At 45.5% G+C, this 24,809-nt stretch overlaps 1 long non-coding RNA gene across 3 annotated transcripts; it reads left to right on the top strand.

The window, feature by feature from the left end:
- The first annotated feature begins 1,986 nt into the window (after positions 1 to 1,986).
- On the top strand, positions 1,987 to 24,528 carry LOC142931118 (uncharacterized). Of its 3 annotated transcripts, XR_012947134.1 has the most exons (5): positions 1,987 to 3,460; positions 5,323 to 5,947; positions 7,265 to 7,378; positions 9,101 to 9,368; positions 15,485 to 16,475. It is a non-coding gene; the product is annotated as an uncharacterized LOC142931118 (long non-coding RNA). The 3 variants fall into 3 exon arrangements; XR_012947135.1 differs by lacking the exon at positions 15,485 to 16,475 and adding an exon at positions 24,210 to 24,528 and having other exon boundaries at positions 5,323 to 7,378; XR_012947133.1 differs by having other exon boundaries at positions 5,323 to 7,378; positions 15,485 to 16,481.
- The last annotated feature ends 281 nt before the right edge of the window (positions 24,529 to 24,809 follow it).

Here is a 24,809-nt window from a genome sequence, read left to right as displayed (position 1 = left end):
GTGTAGCCTGTAACAGACTGTTGGGGCAAGTGCTGTTAGCGAGCAGCACCTGTGAAGGCCGGAACGGCACACGAGGGGGTTGGGTTGCCGGCAACCACGCCCGACCGCATTTGTCTCCCCAGTGACGATGTTTACACACCGCACCAGGTACTCATTTGAGGCTGAGTCGACCTAGGGGAGGCCCAGGACCGGTTCAGATAATCGTCACTGATGTTGGCCGTGAGCGGGAATCGAACCCGGGTCGCCGGGTTCATAGCGCAGCGCGCTCCACACACTACACACACTTCCACACACTTCCACACACTCACACACTTCCACACACTACACACACTACACACACTGCACACACTTCCATACACTACACACACTACACACACTTCCACACACTGCACACACTTACACACACTTACACACACTTCCACACACTCACACACTTACACACACTCACACACTACACACACTTACACACACTCACACACTACACACACTACACACACTACACACACTCACACACTTCCACACACGTCCACACACTACACACACTACACACACTCACACACTTCCACACACTACACACACTTACACACACTTCCACACACTACACACACTCACACACTACACACACTACACACACTACACACACTTCCACACACTCACACACTTCCACACACTACACACCCTTCACACACTTACACACACTACACACACTTACACACACTCACACACTACACACACTTACACACACTACACACACTACACACACTCACACACTTCCACACACTCACACACTACACACACTTCCACACACTACACACACTACACACACTACACACACTTCCACACACTCACACACTTCCACACACTACACACACTATACACACACACTACACACACTACACACACTGCACACACTACACACACTACACACACTTCCACACACTCACACACACTTCCACACACTCACACACTTCCATACACTCACACACTTCCACACACTGCACACACTTCCACACACTACACACACTTACACACACTACACACACTACACACACTACACACACTTACACACTACACACACTTCCACACACTCACACACTACACACACTACACACACTTCCACACACTACACACACTACACACACTTCCACACTACACACACTTCCACACTACACACACTCACACACTTCCACACTACACACACTTCCACACACTCACACACTTCCACACACTACACACACTACACACACTTCCACACACTTACACACTTCCACACACTCACACACACTACACACACTACACACACTACACACACTTCCACACACTACACACACTTCCACACACTACACACACTACACACACTTACACACACTACACACACTGCACACACTTCCACACACTACACACACTTCCACACACTCACACACTTACACACACTCACACACTTACACACACTACATACACTTACACACACTACACACACTACACACACACACACTTCCACACACTCACACACTTCCACACACTTCCACACACTCACACACTTGCACACACTTACACACTACACACACTACACACACTTACACACACTCACACACTACACACACTACACACACTTCCACACACTACACACACTACACACACTTACACACACTACACACACTTCCACACACTCACACACTACACACACTACACACACTTCCACACACTTCCACACAACCACCATGCAACGTACACACGCACGCACACGCGCGCGCGCTCCGTTTCCCCGTCTGCTAACCGCTCCAACATTGCACTGTTGTGGTTTTAATTTTAATCATTTGCCGTGGCGTGGGGAGGGCAGCTCTCGGTAGTGGTGGCGGCGGCGGTGGTGCCAATTGTTGGGTGGCTTTCGTGCGCGCTGTTGATTCTATTGTCTGTTATTGTTCTTGTGGTGGTGGTTGTAGAGATGGTGGACCGGCGTGGTGGCACTTAAGGCTATACGGGGGATCTTTGTCTTTGGTGGTGGTTGTGGTGGTGAGAAACGATGAGCCAGTTGCGCTACGAACCTGTACCCACCGAGTTCGATTCGCGCTCACGGCCACCAACACCGGTGACGATTATCTGAACCGGTCCTGGGCCTCCCCTAGCTTGACTCAGCCTCAAATGAGTACTTGGTGCAGTGTGCAAACATCGCCCACTGGGGAGACAAAGGCGGTCGGCCGTGGTGCTGGCCACCCATCCCCCTCGTGTGCCGTGTCAACCTTCATAGGAGCTCGCTAACAGCACCTGCCCCAAAAGTATCTTTAGGCTGTACGGGGGATCTTTGCCTTTTGTTACGTGGAAGGTGATTTTTTTTTTCCTCACCACGGTTGCTGAGCACAGAACCCAAAGGCACAACACGCCCAGCGGCCAGCAACAAACAGCTCCATTACAGTGGTGATAGATGACAGTTATTGCTCTAAAGCCAAAGTGTCTCCCTGTTCACTTTGTGTTTTAAAGAAGGGCCGTTGCCCGAAACGTCGCCTATTATGTACTTCTCCTGTTAAGACCACAAATGTTATTTACGGATGTGTTGAGTGTTCTAAGTGTCCCTTGCTCAGTTTGTTGATGATGTTGTTGTTGTCGGTGCCGTTTATGTTGTTGTTGGTGTTGTCAATGTTTGCGCGCTGCACCAAATAATAATTTGAGGCTGAGTCAACCTAGGGTAGGCCCAGGACCGGTTCAGATAATCGTCACTGCTCTTGGCCGTGAGCGGGAATCGAATCCGTGTTGTCGGGTTCGTAGCCACTACACTACCGCTTACCGCTATGAACCGGGGTGAAACCGGACACAAAGGTGACCTGGGCACCAGCGAAATTAGTTTTTTTTTAACTTTCGTTAACAACATTAGTGACGCAAATATGCATCATAGTTTATGACGTTTATTGTGTTAGTTATAGCTCGACACCACCCGACGTGCAGGGTAAATGTGCCAATTGATTTGGTGTATCAATAACACCGGAGGAGGAGGGGGGATGTTGGAAAGCACGCATATCGACAACTGCTTTTCAACATTTAGTCCTCCTCCTCCTCCATTGCGCGGAACGAACAAATCAAATTGGCAAATTGTCCCATGCCGTGACAACAACTTGCTTTGTTTGGCTCCGTCGGGTGGTGGAGGGCTGAAGTAACAACAAGAAAAAACTGACACCATACACTCCACGATCTACACCCGAGCATAAACGAATTCTTAAATCTTAACAATGGTCGTGAGAGCCGACACGTATGGCATCTGAATATTCATTGAACTCCGTGTCGTTTGTACTTTAATGAACGTCATCAAGCGTGACTGACTTGTCACAGACGGAGCGAGTGCCAATGCAGGCGCATGCCGAGGTGACCTGGGTGGCTTTACTCGGGGGACTGCATTTCCACGGAGAGGAAGACCGAAGTTGGGACTTTGCTCCCTGCATGTCACTCAGTGGACTCATCGCCCTCGCTGGTGAGTGGGAGCTGAGAGCAAGCTCGACCACCTGGGCGACGCGGTGGTCAAGATTGTTCACTCTCTCGTCTGGTATGCAAGATGGTCGTTGGTTCGAACCTGACCCTGACGCCTGTATATTTGGAGTCTGCATGTTTCTCTCTCCTCGTGGTCGCATGGAGTTTTTTTCTCTCCCCGTGTTAGCGAGTGACAGCGTAAGTGTAATCAGATTACCAAAAGGCAGACACCGTATGATTACTCCGTTTCCATTATATAACCAGATTACATTTTTGCATCATCTCATTGAACACATCACGTTGGTTAAGGAGCGGTTCCGAAGACGAGCTCTAATCTCTGGCGAGATGTTAACGACCTCGCCTGGTATGCAGGAGGTTGTGGGTTTTATCCCGACCCTGACGCCTGCTGTATATTTAGAGTTTGCGTGTCTCTGTCCCCGTGGTCACGTGGATTTTTCTCCAGGTCCTCCGGACTTCCACTCCACATTTAGAATCAACGTGCGTTTAGAGTATTTGGCTGCTATAAATGTCCACGTGATGATAAGCCACTTGGTCGAGCTATCATTTGTGATAGCCAGGTCGCTTCTGAATAAGAGCTATATAGCTCAGGGGGGCCTTACCCGCTAAAATAAATATGCATGTTAAATTTCTTGCTACAATAACACTATTTTATATACCACTCTTGTGATAACTTTTCTTGCTGTTTATACCTTTATTTTTTTTTCCATTTCTCAATTTGTTTAATTAATTGTTTATGTCCTGAGGGTACAATTTGCTTAATAATTGCTATAAATAAGATTTGGCCCTTGATGGGCTTATGAATATAATTATTGTACAGCGTTGTGAGATGCAATTAGCATGAATGACGCTCGATGAAACTGAAATAAGTATTATAAACAACATGCTTATTGTCAACAAACGTATATAAAACATTTACTGAGTTCACTAATTGGTTGCTCTGAGAATATTGAAGGTGGGGGGAGGGGAGGATTGCATGCCCATTTCTCCAAATTTTCATTACAAAAACAATACACATATCCCTCAGAAACAGAATATGTATATTAACTGGAGGAATCCGATAAGCTATAAAGCTCTTTTCTACAGATATCCAGTAGGGGCGGGTCAGCACGTTACGACAATGAACAAAACAAAAGAACAATAGAAGTACATATTATAGTCAAGACAAACAAATATCTTAAGAATATATACAGATATTACTAAACATTTTTTAAAAAATCTTACCAGGTAAAGCCCACTGAGCTATTAACACTGTCGCCTTAAAAGGAACAAATATTTAATCGGTAACGTTTCGGGCAATGGTCCTTCTTCATGGCTTTATTTAGAGTGGATGGGGCCCTGGCCTGATAATAATTTTGTATGTTTCCGGATGAACATGTTGTAAATCGGCGTGTTATCTATTAGTATATGTTGAGTTGCAAAGCCTTCACAATATATATAAAAAAAATCATGGCCAAATTAACTCATGTGTATATATTTTAAAAGAGTAACATTATAAACGTTGCATGCGCATTGCATTCTGGGTAAAATCATTGGAGTGAGATCAATGGCAAGGATCTTCAGCGCGGTCGACTCAGCGATGCGTTCGAAGATCCAGCTGTTCACTCAAAAGGATTTGCGAAAACCCTTAGAAGGAGGCATGTTCTAAATTGCTTTTTATTCCCGAAACTTTTAAGACACTTACCAAAAATAGATGTCTCAGCTTCGTATATGGGGTGGTGCCTTTACCTGGCTAACAAGCGCCATGACCTCGCCAACTTCGCCTGTGCTCAGGCGAAGTTGGCGGTGTACAGAACGAGAAAAAAAAGATGCTGGAAGGTGACACTGACGGCTGCTCCGTGCTTCCAGTGTTCAGGGGCCTGCTCAAGGCGCGGCTCCGGCTGGAGTACGCCACGTACCACACACATGTCGGTGATGTGCAGCGCGTCTTCTTCTAACGCTGGGGAGCCGGATAAGCCCCTCTCTGTACCAGCGTGGACGGCAACCCTCCACGTGTTCACCTTCTGAAGCGCTCGCTCGTCAACGTGGCGTGCGCGGTGATTTTAGCGCCACAGCGCGTGGATTTGTAACGTTTATTTTAATTTGTTTGCTGGTGACTTTGTGTGTTTCATATCGAAATCGCCTACAGTGCTGTTGCTTGCTGGCGGCAAATAAAAGTTGTTCAAAAGTCAAAGTATGTTATACGATTCAAAACTAGTTTTATATGGGTGTATTATAACCCCTCGCCGATTCTGTTGAGAAATCAAATGTGACATGTACACAAATGCAGTGTCCCAATACAAGGTACACCATATATATATGCACCTACAAAGGGATATCTTTTGTCTCGTTTACGGTAATAAAAACAACGACGTTTTAAGTGTGTCTGAGGCTGAACGGGGAGACACTGAGTGGGCTTGAGTGGCCCTCTGGATAAGGCCTCATCCACTTTGACCATAGCCACGGGGTCTTCGCCACAAGCACCGCGCATACGGTGAGCACCCGTTACTGCACAGTAGAAGCCCTCTTAGCGAGCACCCCTTTTAACGACTAATCGCTTAACGGCGGTCCTCCATAGATCTCAATGTGTAGTGTACAGAGTAGTGTATAGTGTAGTGTATAGTAGTGTCGTGTGTAGTGTATAGTAGTGTAGTGTATAGTAGTGTAGTGGATAGTAGTGTAGTGTATAGTAGTGTATAGTGTAGTGTATAGTAGTGTAGTGTATAGTGTAGTATATAGTGGAGTGTATAGTGTAGTGTATAGTAGTGTATTGCATAGTGCAGTGTATAGTGTAGTATATAGTGGAGTGTATAGTGTGGTGTATAGTATAGTGTATAACGTAGTGTATTGTAGTGTATAGTGTAGTGTATAGTAGTGTAGTGTATAGTGTAGTGTATAGTGTAGTATATAGTAGAGTGTATAGTGTGGTGTATAGTATAGTGTATAATGTAGTGTATTGTAGTGTATAGTGTAGTGTGTAGTAGTGTAGTGTATAGTGCCGTGTGTAGTGTATAGTGTATATAGTGGAGTGTATAGTGTAGTGTATAGTAGTGTAGTGTATAGTGTAGTGTATAGTAGTGTATAGTGTAGTATATAGTAGAATGCATAGTGTGGTGTATAGTAGTGTAGTGTATAGTGGAGTGTATAGTAGTGTATATAGTAGTGTTGTGTATAGTGTAGAACCCCTCTTAATGAGCCCCCCTGTTAACGACTAATCGCTTAACGACGGGCCTCCATCAAGCCCAATGTGTAGTGTAGTGTATAGTAGTGTATAGTGTAGTGTATAGTAGTGTATTGTATAGTTATGTAGTGCTTCCATAGAGCCCAATGTATAGTGTATAGTAGTGTAGTGTATAGTAATGTATAGTGTAGTGTATAGTAGTGTAGTGTATAGTAATGTATAGTGTAGTGTATAATAGTGTATTGTATAGTCACGTAGTGCCTCCATAGAGCCCAATGTGTTCGCTTAACGAATATTCCTCTATTAACGGCGGGCTGTTGTGGGTACAGTAAATACACATTTAATGCATTGATTAACCATGTTTCATTTAATATTATGTGTTTAGAATATTGCTAGAATCTTTATGTATTAATATCCATTGCTTAAATATTAGAAAGTATGTTTTTTTGTGGTGAAAATGGGTAACTTCCGATGCTATCGGTACGAATGAATCCTTTAACATGTATTTATTATACGCGCTTAACGACCAAATCGCTCAACAACCAGTTTCGTGCAACAAATTACCGTCGTCAAGAGAGGTTTTTTACTCTATTTGGGTTTCTTTTTGCGTTTGTCATTTTGCTGCCCCAGGTCACTCTTGCAACGAAACTAATCCTCGACACGGTGAGGCATCATGCCTCTTCAAAGCTTGAACGTTCTGACGTTGGCACCGCCCACTGCTCATAGGCCCTGCCCACTGCTCAGGTAACCACGCCCACCGATTATGTAACCCCGCCCACTGTTCATATAGCCCTGCTCACTATTCAGGTAGCTCCGCCCACTCCTCAGGTGCCCGCCTCCCCCCCAATACCCGCATCATGAGTTGAGAATGAGGTGAGGTTTACAAAAGGGAACATCGGGACAGCTTCTATTTAACTTGGACTGCCACAACCGAACCCGGACATTTGGTGCCACATAGATGTTGGGAAAAAAAATCTTTAGTGAGGGAGGCGGAACTTTATTGTTTTGCGACGAGAAGCCGCGTACTTTGAAGGCCGAACGTACGTGTGCATGCACGTACGTGTGCCTGTACGTACGTGTGCCTGTACGGCATATTTAATACCTAGTGCAGGTATCATGCGGAGTGATGCCAGACCGTGTAAGTCACCGATTCAACTGTTCTTTTCGGTGGAAACATCATTGTTTCCGAGTTATCAGCCACCCAGCAAATCCCACACACGGCCGTTCTGCTCACTCAGCCCCTGGTTATTAAATAACTCGTGCACGAACGGCTGTTTAATTAAAATGCTTTCGTGAGCTCCCGTTCAAATACCCTCCAACTTGCCTTCAAATGCCCGAATTCACGACACAGGGTGTTTGTGTTCATACTCCAGTGGCCAGGTGGCTCAATGGGATGGCACACGAACAAACCTATTTTATCTATGGGAGCCTTTTTGCCAGTATCAAAACGATGAAGCAATCCGAATGTTTAAACTTTTATGGCAATTTATGCGTCGTCTTTGAAACTGATTGGCCTGCACCAGAAACAGCTGTCTTAATGGTCTAGCCTCACCAGCAGTGTTCGACCAAAGAACGCCAAAAGGCGAACAGTACACGGACATTTTATTTTTATTTTCTACCTTCGTGACTTTGCCGAAAGAAAACCAAAGAGTATGGATTCCTGCAGTCACTAAAGCTTCAAATCACGATAGTACACAGACAATGCGCGTATCGGAGCATTGGTAGCTCGGGGTGAGCAGTTACATATAGGGGGCCTTTAATCCCAATATCAAAATAACGAAACAGTTTCAGTTTATTTAATTTGGTATAGCCCTGTCAGCCATTCGGCTCTTGAATCGGGTGCAACCACAACAAACAAAAAAACATGAACAAGAAAAACATCTTAAAGTTATTATGTGACTGTGCAAACAGAAAATCCATGAAAAAAACAGCAAAATATTCCTGAAAAAAAGCACCGTACACCAACTCTGTGTGCAAAAAATCCCAGTGGGATGCAAGTCAAACAACAACAACAACCACAAGGAAACTTAGATTAAGGCCATCAGTCTAACTCCGTACTACAACAAAACAAACATGTCCACACCAAAAAACGTTTTCGAAATCACCAAAAAATAAAGCCATAATTGCAACGTAACAGTGATCATAGGGACTGTGACCGAATTTTTACAATAAACTACATAAATAACATGTAACACCAAATCCTAGAGCCATAGCTGGCTGCATGAGAAACAACAAGAAGAGGTAAGATTAATTGGCTAACTCTGGTGTAGACCAATGAGATTCAAAGACAATGCGTATATTGCCAAAGTAATGTTTGCATGTTGTGCCCCAAGCGCGTGTGGTTAATGCAGACTTTACGCCTTGCAAAAGGTTTCTATTTGATGTTTAAATATTTAAACACCTCCTGTTGTATTGCCAGAAAGGGTAAAACCTATTCTTATTGTTTCATTGTTTTTATTTTTCCAGGTGAGGCTCACTAAGTTTTGCAGCCCTTGTTCAGAAACGACCTGGCCACAAACGATAGCTCAACGAAGTGGCTCATCATCGCGTGGAAATGCACAGCAGCCAAACACTGTGAACGCGTGATGTTGATTCTAAGTGTGGACGGAAAAACCGGAGCGGAAGAATCCACGGGGAGAACATACAACATACAACATATAAACTCCAAGTATACAAAAGGCATCGTCAGGGTGGCGATCGGGATCGAACCCACGAACCTCCTCCTGCATAGCAGGTGAGGAAGTTAACATATCGCAGCCGTTGCGTCCCATAACGGCTGTGCCCGAGGAGCTGAGCCAACTTGAGCTGGCATTGTTGGGAAAAAAAACCAAAAACGGTGTTTGCAAAAACCGGCTTGCATCCGCCCGCGATTAAACCGCCCTCTCAGGTGTGGCGAGAGATGATGGGTCACCACTGACTGAGCAACATTCCAATCGCGATACATTTGCGTTTGTTATTTAATTTGGCTCATTTGCGGCTTCTCGACGATGACGAAACCTCCGTGCCCGTTGTCCCGTGCGACGAATACCTCGGCAGCGGGGCGCGTGAGAAGGTGACGCCACCCGACATCCACCTCGCCCTCCCCCCTCGCCACCCCGGGCTGGTGTTAATGACAGACAACGGGAAGGGGACCTCAGGATATCGTCTTGTGAGAGGCCAGAGTCGATAACGATGGGGGTGGTGTCGCACTGCCTTCCGCGAGGGTTCCACGTGGAGAGATGTCCACGTCTCACGGTGAACGCAACAGTGCGCTTCGAGCACATTGGCAGTGGGCATGATAGCATCGTTGTGAAAATCCTCACCAGGCGTGCTGCTCAGGGAACTTTACTGTTCCATTCTACTGGACATCTGCGAAAACTACTGGACAATCTGTGAAAACGAGCTTCATAGCTCATCGGATTCCTCCAGTATAAATTTTTAAAAAATATTAATCTGAATCGACTATTTGATTTTTTTTTACCAGGTAAGGTCCACTGAGCTATATAGCTCTTTTTCAGAAGCGACTTGGCAATCACGAATGATAGCTCAATAAAGCATCTTATCACGTGGAAATGTATCCGATTCAACCCGAGCCCTTGTAGGATACGAACACTGTTGTTGACTTCAGAATGTTCTTCCCCGAGAGCCCCTTTCTTCACACCTCTCGATAAACCAACCGTCTCTCATCTCTTTTCTCGTAAATCTGTATCTTGTTGGGCCCTCCCCCGCCGCGCCAAGCCTCTACACTTGTATCGTACAAGGCGCGTCTCGGCCTTGCCCCACCTTCCTTTGCCAGCGCCCCTGTTTAATAATTTATCTGGGTGTTATCCCATGACCCCTGCGTGACCTTCACACTCAATCCTGGCCGTGTCCCCGGGCGAACTCTAGACCTGTATCGTATAAGGCGCCTCTCGGCCTAACGAGCGGAATGGGTTTCGCGAAAAATTTGCTCGGTAAGTGAAAACCTCGTTAAACAATGATCATCGTTTTCCCATTGACTCTTCCCATGCTAAACGCTGACATACGTTTCAGCCCCATAATGTTCCACTCTTGAACAACGATTTTTTCCGTGAGAAATACAAATTATAATTAAAAAAGAAAGTAAAAAAAAAACATCAAATGTAACACTTTTCACACATGAAGAACCACAGTGCTTGCAGGTGCCTGGCATTTGTTGTTTAAAGGGTAGACATCTGTGGGTGGAGGGAGCAGCAATAAAAGACCGCTGGTTCAAATATCACTCGCCAATTATGTTCGCCGTGGCTCGGAATCGAACCTGGATTGCTGGGTTTATAGCCTCGATGCGAGACGAAACGCGACTTCCTGTCCTAAGCGTCTGCAATTAATTAGCGCACCCACTCCTCCCCCCACCCCCCTTCTTCCCGTCACTCCCCGCAACCCACCCCTTCCATCCCCTCACCCCCCACCCTCGCCTCCCCCCATCCACCCATTACATTGCTACCACAAATCCCCCTCCTCCACACGACGGATCACGCGGGCACAGCACAGGAGAGTTGGTAAAGAAACAGCCGCGGGCCACCGTGCGCTCCCTGCTGCCACGGGACGCATATTATCGATCAGTTTCCGCTCGCTAAGCAAACATTTGCTCGTTTTGCGAACAAATGGGTCTAAGTTAAAATGTCTTGCTGTAGCGAAGCACGGGTAGAACGAGTGCTCCTTAAGTAAAACACGCCCTGTACTCATATAATCGTTCACGTCTAATTAGATTTAAATAAATGTCAATTTGATCGTTGAATTACTGGATAGCTATACTGAATATATTTACAGTAAAATTTGATGTGAAGGTAGGTTTTTTTTTCATAATTAAATTCAATGTATAAAATAGCTGTGGCAATTTGGTCCGGCGGGGGGCGGGGGGGGCGATGCTTAGAGGAGTAAAACACTCGTCTGCTCAATTCTGTCTCCTGGGGGATTGACCAGCGGGGTGGTAGTGGTAGTGCCGTGTGGCCTGGTGCGGTGTCTTGGCCACTGCTGCAGAGATACGAACACCACCCAGAGGAGCACTCGCGTACAAAGCGTCACCATCACGTGACCACGCCGCTCCCATCCCCTCTTCGCCAGGCCGTCCGGTCACCTCAACTGTGGTGGCTAGGAGATGTTAACTACCTCGCCAGGATTACAGGAGGTCATGGGTTAAATCCCGACCCTGTTGAATGTGTAGTTTGCGGTGTCTCTCTCTCTCTCGGTGGTCGCGTGGATTTTTCTCCGGGTCCTCCGGCGTTTCACTCCACATTCAGCATCGCGCGTTTAGAGTATTTGGCTGCTATGCATTTCCACCTGATGATAAGCCACTTCGCTGAGCTATTATGTGTGATGGTCAGGTCCCTTATGAAAAATATCTACTATATAGCTCAATGGGCCTTACCTGGTAAAATAAAAAAAAAGTTTAGTAGTCTATACTCTTTGGTTCTTTCGGTAAAGTCACGTAGGTATAAAATAAAATAAATAACGACGTTTTGGGCGCAACACACAAGCGTCCGTCATCAGGTGGGAAAGCCACGGTCTGCTGCTGATGCAGACTGTTTTAAAAGGTTTGAAATGGGTGTAGCCCAAGGGTCATAAAGAAGTGGCCGGGGCTAGTGATGTTAATGTGAGAAATTAGCATGTAACTGTGAGATAGGAGGAGAGAGGCCTCCTCGGCGAGGGAGTGCAACCCAACGGGTGCAATCCAAAGGACATGTGAGTATGAGAGTGCAATCCAATGGCATGAGCGTGCAATGCAAAAGACATGTGAGCATGGGAGATCTAAGAGAGAGGCATAGAGAGAGAGAGACACACATAGAGTCGGTAATAATAGCTGACATAGGCAGGTAGCATTGGAACATCACAGTCAGTTTAGACTTAACCTGGTTAATAACGTCCTTCCTATGATTGCTCAGTTTGTACCCATCCTCTCGGTTAAAGTTGTGTCTGTGTTTATATATCTGGATGGCTTCATGAACAAATCTCTGAAGGTAGCCGGTAGGTTTGCAGAGTACCTCCGTCTTGGAAAAATCTATTTCGTGTTAGCCCACAGCGTTAAAACAATGATCGGCAACAGCAGAGGTATTGGTCCTACCGTGTTTCAGATCTGCCTTGTGTTCACAAACGCGGTCCGAGAGATGTCATTTCGTTTCCCCAATGTAACTGCTGCCGCAACCACAAATCAGATTGTAGACACCAGGGTATTGCATGTCAGGAATCACATCCTTTACAGATGGGATTAAATCACGGATTTTGTGTACTGTGTTCAAACGAACCTGGAACTTGTGTTTGTTTAGTAGTCTAGTTTTTTTCTTAAGTAAAACCAGTCAAGTAACTCTACGTCTATGGCACTTCACGACCACAGGCAAAGCTGTTACTACCACTACCGAACGGCTTACACATCAACCCCTTAAACGTTAATTTCAAGTAAAATTAAATGTGAACAACATTGAAACAAACCGTTCATAAGTGATATTTTTGTGAAATTAGCTTTGGACACGTGCTTAATTTTAAAGCAGGCCCTGTCTCCATTAGATGTCCCTACTTGAACATCGGATTCCTCCAGTCTAAATATTCTGATTATGGAAATGGTTGTGGGCTCAGTGGGCCTTACCAGGTAAAATAAGAATAAATAGCTTAGTATCGTCTTGAGTTTAGCTTTGTGATGCATAAGGGAACCAGACCACAACGCGAAATGACGGCCATAGTCCATAAATCAGAATCTCTATTTGGACTGGAGGGAGTTGAATCTGATGAGCTATGAAGCTCTTTTTTTAACAGATATCCATCCAGTAGGGGCACAGGGGTCAGAAGGTTAGCGCCATAGGAAAAATTGAGAAAAGTTAAGCGGGTCACTTTAAATAAATAATCATGGATAACATATAAATAACAAACAAACAAAAATAATTGTGAGCCGGTCCACGCAGTTCGTGCCTTATGAAGCTGTCAAAGGCCAGCTTAATAAGACACGACCTGCGTGGACATTTATAAGAGCACAGTGCCATAGCATTAATCATTGACAGCTTTGTGTTTATCCGCTGCTGGATGAAGGCTTTCCCCATGCCACCATGCCTGTCGGGATTGTTTGAGCATACTTCACCACGATGGTTAGCGCGGGGTCGGTTAAGTGGGAGGTTTGGGGGTGAGGTGTGGACCAGGGGCGATTCAAGATATCACTTGTCACTGATGTTCGCACGCCGTGGCCATGAATCGAACTCAGGTCGCCACATTGGCAGCGCAGCGTGCTCACCGCTGCGCCACCGCTCCAGTGCTGTGATGAGTAACCATCACTACTACCACTACAAGAATAAACATTACCCAAATATTTCCATGAACAGGAACTCACCGCTGCCTTTCTGCGCACCTTTCGATTCAAAACAAACAAAATAAAGCGGGGAGAGGGGGAAAAAAAATCCTCACCACCATAGAGCAGAACGAAAAAAAAACGAATTTAGCTCAACTTCAAACACGAGTCGCATTTAAATTTATGAAGACCCCCCCCCCCCCAAAAAAATAAAAATAAAAATAAAGGGCGAACGTGTTTACAGGCCCGGGCGGAGGCGCTTCGTTCCCAGTCGCTTGTTTGTGTAACAAAATGAAATGCCTTGTTTGAGCAAACACTTTGGAGCATTTTTTTTTTGGTGCGCTACTCGGGCATGTATAATCACTATCACGAACAGCAACCCCCATTTCCTTTCCAATAATTGGCAAAACTGTTCATGCGTGGCGAAGGGTTAGAGGGTTATGAGGTGGGATTTTTTTTTAAGTTTCTCTGACAGCGACAGCATTTCTTGTGTTTAGTCGGAGCTCAGAGCAAACAACCTCCGTTTAGCCGGGATTGATTGTCTGGGAGAATTGCTGTTTGCGAGCGCCTATTTAGACCGGCGCGGCACGGCTGTTACTTGGTAATGGTGGGAACCAGCGTCACGCATATACCCAGACACGTTTATCTTTCTCGCAGTGCTGCTGTTCGTGACCCATACAAACCACCACCACCACCACCACAGCACTTGGTGATACTCAATTCAGGCCAAGTTGATCTTAGGGGATGTCCAGGAAAGGTTCGTTAGCAATTGGCAACTTATCCATACATAAAACAAATCGTTGAATCTTGACAATGATAAGTGAACGCTCGTTGTTCTGTAGTGTACAGGATGAAGATGCCATCATGATCAAAGCAGCTGATATCACTGTCTACTCTCTGGCAGATCACGTAACTGCTGCATAGCCGACACGTGACCTCCAAGATCTGCCTGACCAGTGTCCCATTAGATGCGCTTCTGCGGCCGTCTGGAACGTTCTTCCTTCCGATATTAGGAAGCCACTGGAGCCTTGCAAATGTTACATAATCTGGATTGAAAAATAACTTCCTTAGAATTGCTTTTTGTGTTTAGGTTGTTGTCTTTCCCCCGCGCCTCCTTCGATTAGCACGGTTGGCTACGTACGGTGCACAAGAAGTTCAACGTACACACGCACACCATCTGCTCTGAGGTCTTCCCCTTGGTCGCTGGACCCTTGAAGACCACTCCAACGCCTACCTCGGCAATCGGCCTTCATCCATCCTGCACACAGTCCAACCCAGCACATGTCTCGCCTATTTACATCCGCAGCTCTGAACCTGCCACGTTATCTTCCCGAATTCTGCATTGCCACGACATTCCTAGAGTCCTTCGCAGGCAACCTGGGCTCGAATGGCAACCACTTCTCTGTCGAGCGGCTCGGTTAGTGAAGGTCCAGCTCTCCCGATCCAGACACCAACACGGACATCACTCCTGCCTCGAATCCTCCTTTCCTTTCTCTCCTCCTCCACCCACGTGGTTTCCATCGGCTTATCAGAAACCTGGCCCTGCTAAAGCAACCCGCCCCTCTTGCCCCCCTTCACCACAGCCCCCTTGCATGAAGTCGCGTCCCAGATCATCAACAACCTCCTCCCCTCCTTCTGCCGCGACGTCGCGACCCAGCACAGAGGAGCCGCGTGGCTGACGACCGCCGGCAAGCTCTGCGATCCTGACAGCTCGCGTCTTCCGAACCCCGTGTCCAGCCTCAGTGTCTAAGTCGGGGCTCTTCATTGCGAGGTCCCGCGGGCCACTGGCGGGTCCCTGGTGGCCTTGAGTGTGGCCCCCGATAATACACGAGGAGTGAGAACACCCCCCCCCCCCGCTCTCACTGGCAATCAGTGGAGAACACTGCTCTAAGACCTCCCAGAAACTGCACGGCTCCAGACCAAATCCAAGCCAACAAAGCTGCATCAACGGCACACTCCGAGCACCGCGGCATTCATGGCTGGGTTGTCTCCTGTGCTAATCCCATTCCTGCATGGCCTGGAGTGAATGTATCGTCGTGAAGCACACCATCGAAGCACGCGGGAGACATAAATACAACCTGGACAAAACACCTGTCCTAACATGGAGCTGCTTTTTGTGTTTAGTTTGTTGTCCTTCCCCCTCCCCCCGCACCACCGATTAGCGCGGTTGACTGCTTTTAAAAGAAGTTTAACATACATACATCCCGAGCTATGCATGCTTGATATACTTGCATTACCTTTGCACTGTTCGCTGTTTTGTGATCTCTAGCCTAACGCTGGCGAGACAAGGCCATAAAAGAGGATGTCAGTTATCAAAGACAATGCACATATAAGGACAATGCACATACAAAGACAATACACATATAAAAACAAGGCACATATGAAGACAATGCACATTTAAAGACAATACACATATAAAGACAATATACATATAAAGACAATGAACACACAAAGACAATACACATATAAAGACAATGCACATATAAAGACAATGCACATATAAAGACAATACACATAGAAAGACAATGCACATATAAAGACAATGCACATATAAAGACAATGCATGTAAAACAACAATGCACATATAAAAACAATGCACATATAAAACAATGCACATATGAAAACAATGCACATATAAAGACAATGCATGTAAAAAAACAATGCACGTATAAAAAAACAATGCACATATAAAACAATGCACATATGAAAACAATGCACATATAAAGACAATACACATAGAAAGACAATGCACATATACAGTGACGGAAAAAAAGTATTTGATCCCCTGCTGATTTTGTACGTTTGCCCACTGACAAAGAAATGATCAGTCTATAATTTTAATGGTAGGTTTATTTGAACAGTGAGAGACAGAATAACAACAAAAAAATCCAGAAGAACTCATGTCAAAAATATTATAAATTGATTTTCATTTTAATGAGGGAAATAAGTATTTCACCCACTCTCAATTAGAAACATTTCTGGCTCCCAGGTGTCTTTTATACAGGTAACGAGCTGAGATTAGGAGCACACTCTTAAAGGGAGTGCTCCTAATCTCAACTTGTTACCTGTATAAAAGACACCTGTCCACAGAAGCAATCAATCAATCAATCAGATTCCAAACTCTCCACCATGGCCAAGACCAAAGAGCTCTCCAAGGATGTCAAGGACAAGATTGTAGACCTACACAAGGCTGGAATGGGCTACAAGACCATTGCCAAGCATGCTTGGTGAGAAGGTGACAACAGTTGGTGCGATTATTCGCAAATGGAAGAAACACAAAAGAACTGTCAATCTCCCTCGGCCTGGGGCTCCATGCAAGATCTCACCTCGTGGAGTTGCAATGATCATGAGAACGGTGAGGAATCAGCCCAGAATTACACGGTAGGATCTTGTCAATGATCTCAAGGCAGCTGGAACCATAGTCACCAAGAAAACAATTGGTAACACACTACGCCGTGAAGGACTGAAATCCTGCAGCGCCCACAAGGTCCCCCTGCTCAAGAAAGCACATATACATGCCCGTCTGAAGTTTGCCAATGAACATCTGAATAATTCAGAGGACAACTGCGTGAAAGTGTTGTGGTCAGATGAGACCAAAATGGAGCTTTTTGGCATCAACTCAACTCGCCGTGTTTGGAGGAGGAGGAATGCTGCCTATGACCCCAAGAACACCATCCCCACCGTCAAACATGGAGGTGGAAACATTATGCTTTGGTGGTGTTTTTCTGCTAAGGGGACAGGACAACTTCACTGCATCAAAGGGACGATGGACGGGGCCATGTACCGTCAAATCTTGGGTGAGAACCTCCTTCCCTCAGCCAGGGCATTGAAAATGGGTCATGGATGGGTATTCCAGCATGACAATGACACAAAACACACGGCTAAGGCAACAAAGGAGTGGCTCAAGAAGAAGCACATTATGGTCCTGGAGTGGCCTAGCCAGTCTCCAGACCTTAATCCCATAGAAAATCTGTGGAGGGAGCTGAAGGTTCGAGTTGCCAAACGTCAGCCTCGAAACCTTAATGACTTGCAGAAGATCTGCAAAGAGGAGTGGGACAAAATTCCTCCTGAGATGTGTGCAAACCTGGTGGCCAACTACAAGAAACGTCTGACCTCTGTGATTGCCAACAAGGGTTTTGCCACTAAGTACTAAGTCATATTTTGCAGAGGGGTCAAATACTTATTTCCCTCATTAAAATGCAAATCAATTTATAACATTTTTGACATGCGTTTTTCTGGATTTTTTTGTTGTTATTCTGTCTCTCACTGTTCAAATAAACCTACCATTAAAATTATAGACTGATAATTTCTTTGTAAGTGGGCAAATGTACAAAATTAGCAGGGGATCAAATACTTTTTTCCCTCACTGTATATTATCAGAGCGTGTTTGCTTGCCTGTTTTCCCACAAGTATTTGCAATAGGTGTCTATTTGCAAAAGGTGTCTATCTGGTGTTTAAACATCTTAGCACTTGTTTAATTTCCATAAAGAGGTAACATCCTATTCTTATTTCTCATCATATTGGTGAAAAAACGCTCCCATTGATATCACCCCATCGCTCACCTCACCCCAATGTCCCCTCACCCTGAATCCCATCGCTAACCTCACCCCAATGTCCCCTCACCCTGAATCCCATCGCTAACCTCACCCCAATGTCCCCTCACCCTGAATCCCATCGCTAACCTCACCCCAATGTCCCCTCACCCTGAATCCCATCGCTAACCTCACCCCAATGTCCCCTCACCCTGAGTCCCATCAGACATCTATAGTCCGGAATCGAACTTTGATGTGACGACGCAGTGCAGGACTGCGCTGGTGTTTCGTCACGCCCCCAAAAACAACCGTGTGTACGGTATGATTACAATTTATAAAGTCACACATTTGAAATGCGACGACTGTAAAGACACACATACACGCAACGGTACGGAATATCACGACCCGCCGTCACTGGGCACGTTCCTCTTCATAAATTCCTCACTCATTATCGTCTTCAAAATTAAAACGGGACGTGTAAATGGGTATTACAAAAAAAAAACCCTCACCACGCTTTCATTGCCTCCAACTAAGACTTTTAAGTAGCGTACCTTCCCCCCCCATTAATTATTCATTAAATTATATTCATAAAAAAAGATATGTATACATAATTCAGTGTTCCTTTAAGACGCATTCACTGAAGCAAATTATGCACGGTTAATATTATTAATACTGTGTAAGTGGTTTCTATGTCTTTTAAAACTATGTTTGCAGATGTGGAAATATTAACCCCATGTAGCTGCGTAAGCTATGCGGTGCACTCGTCCATCCTGTTGTGATGGCCTGAAGAACTCCACAAAGGTCCAGCTAGGGTCACTCTCCGGCCCTACACCCTCGCCTAGACAGCCCAGCCAACAAAACTCACTCAAATCGGGCAGGGCGTCCAGTCTATTATATGTAACCTCGTTGTGTATTATTAGGGAACACCTATTCATACGAATACTACGCTTTATGATTGTTTGGTCCTTTGCTAATGTCCCAGGCTCAGCCAGACTCCATGCTGCATGTTATTCTAAGGTTTCAATGGTATTGCTGTAAGCTCAGATATTGCCGTGGTATTAAAGATTGTCAGAGTTCTAATGTTGATGCCGTATACTCATAGAGCCATATTAAGGTACCTTCACGATTCTTAGTTCAAGTGGAAGCTAAAGTGTCCCACTGCTCAAGGGTGCTGAGATGTTAACTACCTCTCCTGGTATACAAGTAGGTATTGGGTTCGATCCCGACCCTGACGCCTGCTGTAAATTTGGAGTTTGCGTGTTCTCCCCGTGCTCGTGTGGATTTTTCTCCGGGTCCCCTGGGTTTTCCCTCCACATTTAGATCCAACATGCGTTTATAGAGCATCTGTCTGCGATGCATTTCCACGCGAAAAGCCACTTTATTGAGCTCTCATTTGTGGCCAGGTCGTTTCTGAAAACAAGAGCTACACAGCTCAGTGAGCCTTGCCTGATTTGAAGCTTTCGTGACTGCAGGGATTCATCTTCTTGGTTCTTTCGGTAAAGTCACCACGTAGAAGGGAAAAAATAAAATAATAAAGATAAAACATAATAAAATAATTTTATTTTATTTAAAAATAATAAAATAATAAAAACAATTATAACATAACAAAACGAAATAATTGTATTTTATTACGTTTTATATTATTTCCCTTCTACGTGACTTTACCGAAAGAACCAAGGAGATGAGCCTTACCTGGTTAAAATGAACCATAGTTTAGTCTTAGCAGAGGGCCGTCATCTCTGTCGGAGGCGGGGGCTGTTCTCTGTTGAAGACTGTTGGTGTGCCCAAATAAGGGAACAAACTAGACCAATGCTCTTCTTTGGTTCTTTCGGTAAAGTCACGTAGAATGAGAATAAAATAATAAAATAAAACAATAAAATTCTCACGACGTTTCGGCCACAACACAAGCGGCCTTCTTCAGGTGAAGGAACAAAAGACAAAAAAACTGTCGGGACGACAGAGCTCTGTCGTCCCGACAGTTTTTTGTTTCTTCACCTGAAGAAGGCCGCTTGTGTTGTGGCCGAAACGTCGTGAGAATTTTATTGTTTAATTTTATTATTTTATTCTCATTCTACGTGACTTTACCGAAAGAACCAAAGAAGATGAATCCTTGCAGTCACGAAAGCTTTAAATCGAAATTTAAGCTAGAGCAATGTTCTTCACTCATTTTCAGAGGGTGGCCACTTTCGCCGAGAAGTAAACATCATCAGTACGAGGGCCGCCACATTTTAAAATCATGGGGGGTTTGACAGCAGCACGATGGGGGGTGTTTTCGCAGTTGTTTATTGTTAGGGGGACGCACTTCAGGGGACGTGCTAAAGGCCACCAGGGGCCGTCAGTGGCCTCGCTGGCTTTGCAATGAAGAACACAGCATGAGATGTACACAGTCGTCGTCAGCAGCCAGCCATGGTCTATCCACTGATGGATGAAGGCCTCCCTACGCTGTCGCCTTCCCTCACGGTCCCGCTGCGCCACAGTCCACCAGGCACTTGCACGTGAGACGATCTGATCACTCCGTCTCTGCAACGTTGGTCTCGTCGGGCGCATCCCCCTCCTTGGGCTGTCATTCCGTCACCAATCTCGTCCACTGGCTTACCATTCCTTCTCGCGATGTGTCCTGCGCAAGCTCGCTTTACTTCACAGTAAAACGTCATTGACCCTGTCTTCTTTTTTTTGATAGATGTGCAATCGTTTCATAGGACAATAATATTTCCCGCACCTCTGATTCGCACGGTTTGCTACACACGGCGCGAAAGAAGTTCAATATACATAATACATACATGGAGGTGCAACAGTCACACTGATATTGCGTGACTAAAATAACATTGCAAATCAGAAGATGACGACTCAGGCAAGAAGATACGCTCTCACCATGGTTACCCGTGGGGGTAATGGAAGATATTTAGCAAAAAATGGACGGGAGAAGGAAAGGCATGAAGATAGACGGAGATAAAATTAACCGTCTGTGCCTTGCTGACATCATAGTTATCAAGACAACCGCTAGACACGGAAAGTGCAGGGAAATTGGTGACACACTTAACGGACAAGGCTGCAGAGTTTAACTAAATCTTAGACATAAAATGCAACGCATGCGTCAATAACACGTCCTTAAAAGGGGACAACTACAACAGGCGACGTTTCAGGCAATGCCCCGTTTCCACAGCACATACGTATCACAACATTGTCAATTGTTTCGCTACCAAATGCCCGGTGTTATTTCATAGACTCCACTAACTTATATTGGGCGGTGACCTGCTACTTATTGCAGAGGTTCGCGATTCCAATCCAACCAGCCCAGCCGGATTTTTTTATTATTATTTCGTACGGCTGCTCACGTAGACGCACAGCTACAATTTTACATTCAGGTGGTCGAGCCAGACAACCGCGTAAGGAGCAGTGGCGTTCATCATCGCTGTGATGTCTCCTTCGTATGCGTAGACCCGGGGATATTGCGTTGTCACGGTCTGTTCTTGGATGACCACAGTCGCACCACTCCTGGATGAAAAAAATAATAATAATTTATTCTCAATTTGTGAATCGCCAGGCATCCGCATCTGCTGTCATGGGTTTGCACAATGCATATGCGGTTTGTGGTGCACCGATGAGCTTCGTGGAAGACGAAACCCCAGGGGATCTTCCGCGTTGGGTCTTTCACAGAGCAAGGTAGTTAACTTTGTGAGCACCGACCTGGTTCACATTGGGCGGGGGGGGGGGGGTCTCTGAGTGCCGTCTGTTTCACATCGGACGTTAAAGACCTCGTGAATTTGAAACATTGACGGCGCAACATTGCCCAGTTAGGAATCTTACACGGCAGCAATCATGGATCCCCCACCCCACCCACCCGCACACCGTCCCCCTTACTACAAACAACTTAGCAGGACCCTTGTAGGAAAGAGTCGCCAGACACGATTGAGGCGTCCCTGAGTAAACCGGCGTAACATTGTTTTTTTTATTATTATTATCATGATATACAAATTATATTGCCGCGACATTATTTTTAACGCTCTAAATCACGAGCGTCCTCGTGGAAGAATATAAGCAACCAAACAAATCGGACGGTTCGTCCTCGTTTTTAAATTCGCGACAGAATTTAAAAAAACGATGAGATGTTTTATTATACACATCCCGTCGGCCATGCGGCCTTCTCTGTGTGTGTGTGTGCGCATCATTTCTGCAGCGTTGCATGAACGCGAGCAAACTGTGGACCGGTTTTGACATTCAATGTCTCGTCAGCAAAGTCAGGCTCGCTCGCACGCTTGAGCCAATAAATGCTGCTGAACTGCCAGATGTTTTCTGTTTGGTGTGGGTTCTAGCTCGACGCATAACCTCTATAAAACACAACACCATTATTAGCGTAGTTGTGCAGAAATATAATTGACACAATAAGCATTCGAGACGGACGCATCCTACACAGACATCAGTGGCGAGATGTTAACTACCTCGCTTGGTATACAGGTGGTCGTGGGTTACATCACGACCCTGACGCCTGCTGCATATTTGGAATTTGTGTGTTTCTCTCCCCGTGATCGCGTGGATTTTTCTCCGGGTCCTCCGGTTCTTCCCCCTCCACATTTAGAATCAACATCACGCGTTTAGAGGATTTGGATGCTTTACATTTCCCACGCGATAAGCCACTTCGTTGAGCTATCATTTGTGTTCCAGGTCGCTTCTGAAAAAGATATATGTAGCTCAGTGGGCCTTACCTGGTAATACAAAAAAATGTAATTTAGTTAATTTTTTTAGTGAAACCAGTCAACAAACTGTACGACTATGACTCTTCACGACCACAGGCAAAGCTGTTACTACCACGACCGAACGGCTTAAACATCAATGCCTTAGACGTCAATTGTAAATTCAAAAAAATGTGAAAATGTAAACAAATCGTGCATACGTTATATTTTTGTTCAATTAGCTTTAGACACTCGCTTAATTTTAAACGAGGCCCTGCCTCCTAATAAAATGAAATATGATACAACATTTAAACAAACAGTGCATACGTTATATATTTGTTAAATTAGCTTTGGGCACTCGCTTAATTTTAAAAGAGGCCCTGCCTCCTAATAAAATAAAATATGAACAACATTCAAACAAACCGTCCATAAGTTATATATTTGTTAAATTAGCTTTGGACACTCGCTTAATTTTAAAGGAGGCCCTGCCTCCATCTAAAGGAGGCCCTGCCCTGCCTCCTTTAGATGTCCCTTCCTGGACATCTGTGAAGAAGAGCTTAATAGCGCATCGGATTACTCCTACAATCTGAATAAAGATTCTGATTGTGACAATGGTGGTGTGCTGTGCTACAGTGCGACCTGTGCTAGCACTGCCCCCTGTTGTTAGTTACCTAGCTGACTGCTCGCGTTGCTGCTGCTGCTACGGCGTTGCCGGTGATGTACAAACAACAACAACACACATCTCTACACGTTCGTCAACAACAACAACAATCTCCACACGTTCGTCAACAACAACAAACATCTCTACAAGTTCGTCAACAACAACACTCACTGTGTGTGTGGCCTGAAAATAGGTGATGTGTCAAGCAACGGTCCTTCTTCATAGCACATTAAGTAGGGCAATTGTGCTAGAAAGAAGGGCAATTACCCGAAACGTCATCCACAATTGTATATATATGTTTTTACTTTCCACGCCACAGTGTCATTGATGGATGTGTTGAACTCCCTGTTGTCAGTGTCTCTGCACGAGACACGCGATCTAACCCAAACACCTTTATTAAGCTTTGATTGAACGTCGTTTCGATATTCGTGGCCGCACCTTTTAGGAACGCATCCCTGACGTAAACCGGGGTATCACTGAAGCTCAGTGGGCTTTACCTGGTACGGTTAATGCAAGCACAACGATGATCCCGGTTGGAGTTGACCGTGATGTTATTTCACTGAGCAGAGAAATCAGTCGCCACTAGGTGGTGGTAAGTTTCCATCATCGTTGCAGAGTCACAACGCGTGCCATGGTCTCCCTTCAGCCACGATCCCTTATCATGCTGAACGAGCAAACGATCCACCTCACCATATCTGTCCCTCCGCGTAAACACATTAAAACGAAAGCATGTTTAACCCATCCCACCAGCCACACGGCCTTGTGAGCGTGCATCATCCCAGCATCTTTGGTTCAACACCATCGAACAGAGGCGGTGGTCACCGCATCGCTTTCAGATGCGCTTCTGCGGCCGTCTGGAACGCTCTTCCTTCCAAAATTAGGAAGCCACTGGAGCAATGCACTTTTTAATTCATCTCGATTGGAAACTCGTTTCTTAATTATTGATTTTTGTGTTTAATTTGTTGTCCTTCCGCACACTTCCGATTAACACCATGGTGAACTGGACTTCCATAGTGAACTGGACTTCCATGGTGAAATGGACTTC

Source organism: Petromyzon marinus, chromosome 49 (assembly GCF_048934315.1).
Source record: "Petromyzon marinus isolate PM22_M1 ecotype Great Lakes invasive population chromosome 49, UKy_Petmar_22M1.pri1.0, whole genome shotgun sequence".
Classification (NCBI taxonomy): domain Eukaryota; kingdom Metazoa; phylum Chordata; class Hyperoartia; order Petromyzontiformes; family Petromyzontidae; genus Petromyzon; species Petromyzon marinus.
The sequence above is the reverse complement of the archived record's forward strand: the minus strand, read 5'-3'. Positions and strand labels throughout refer to the sequence as shown.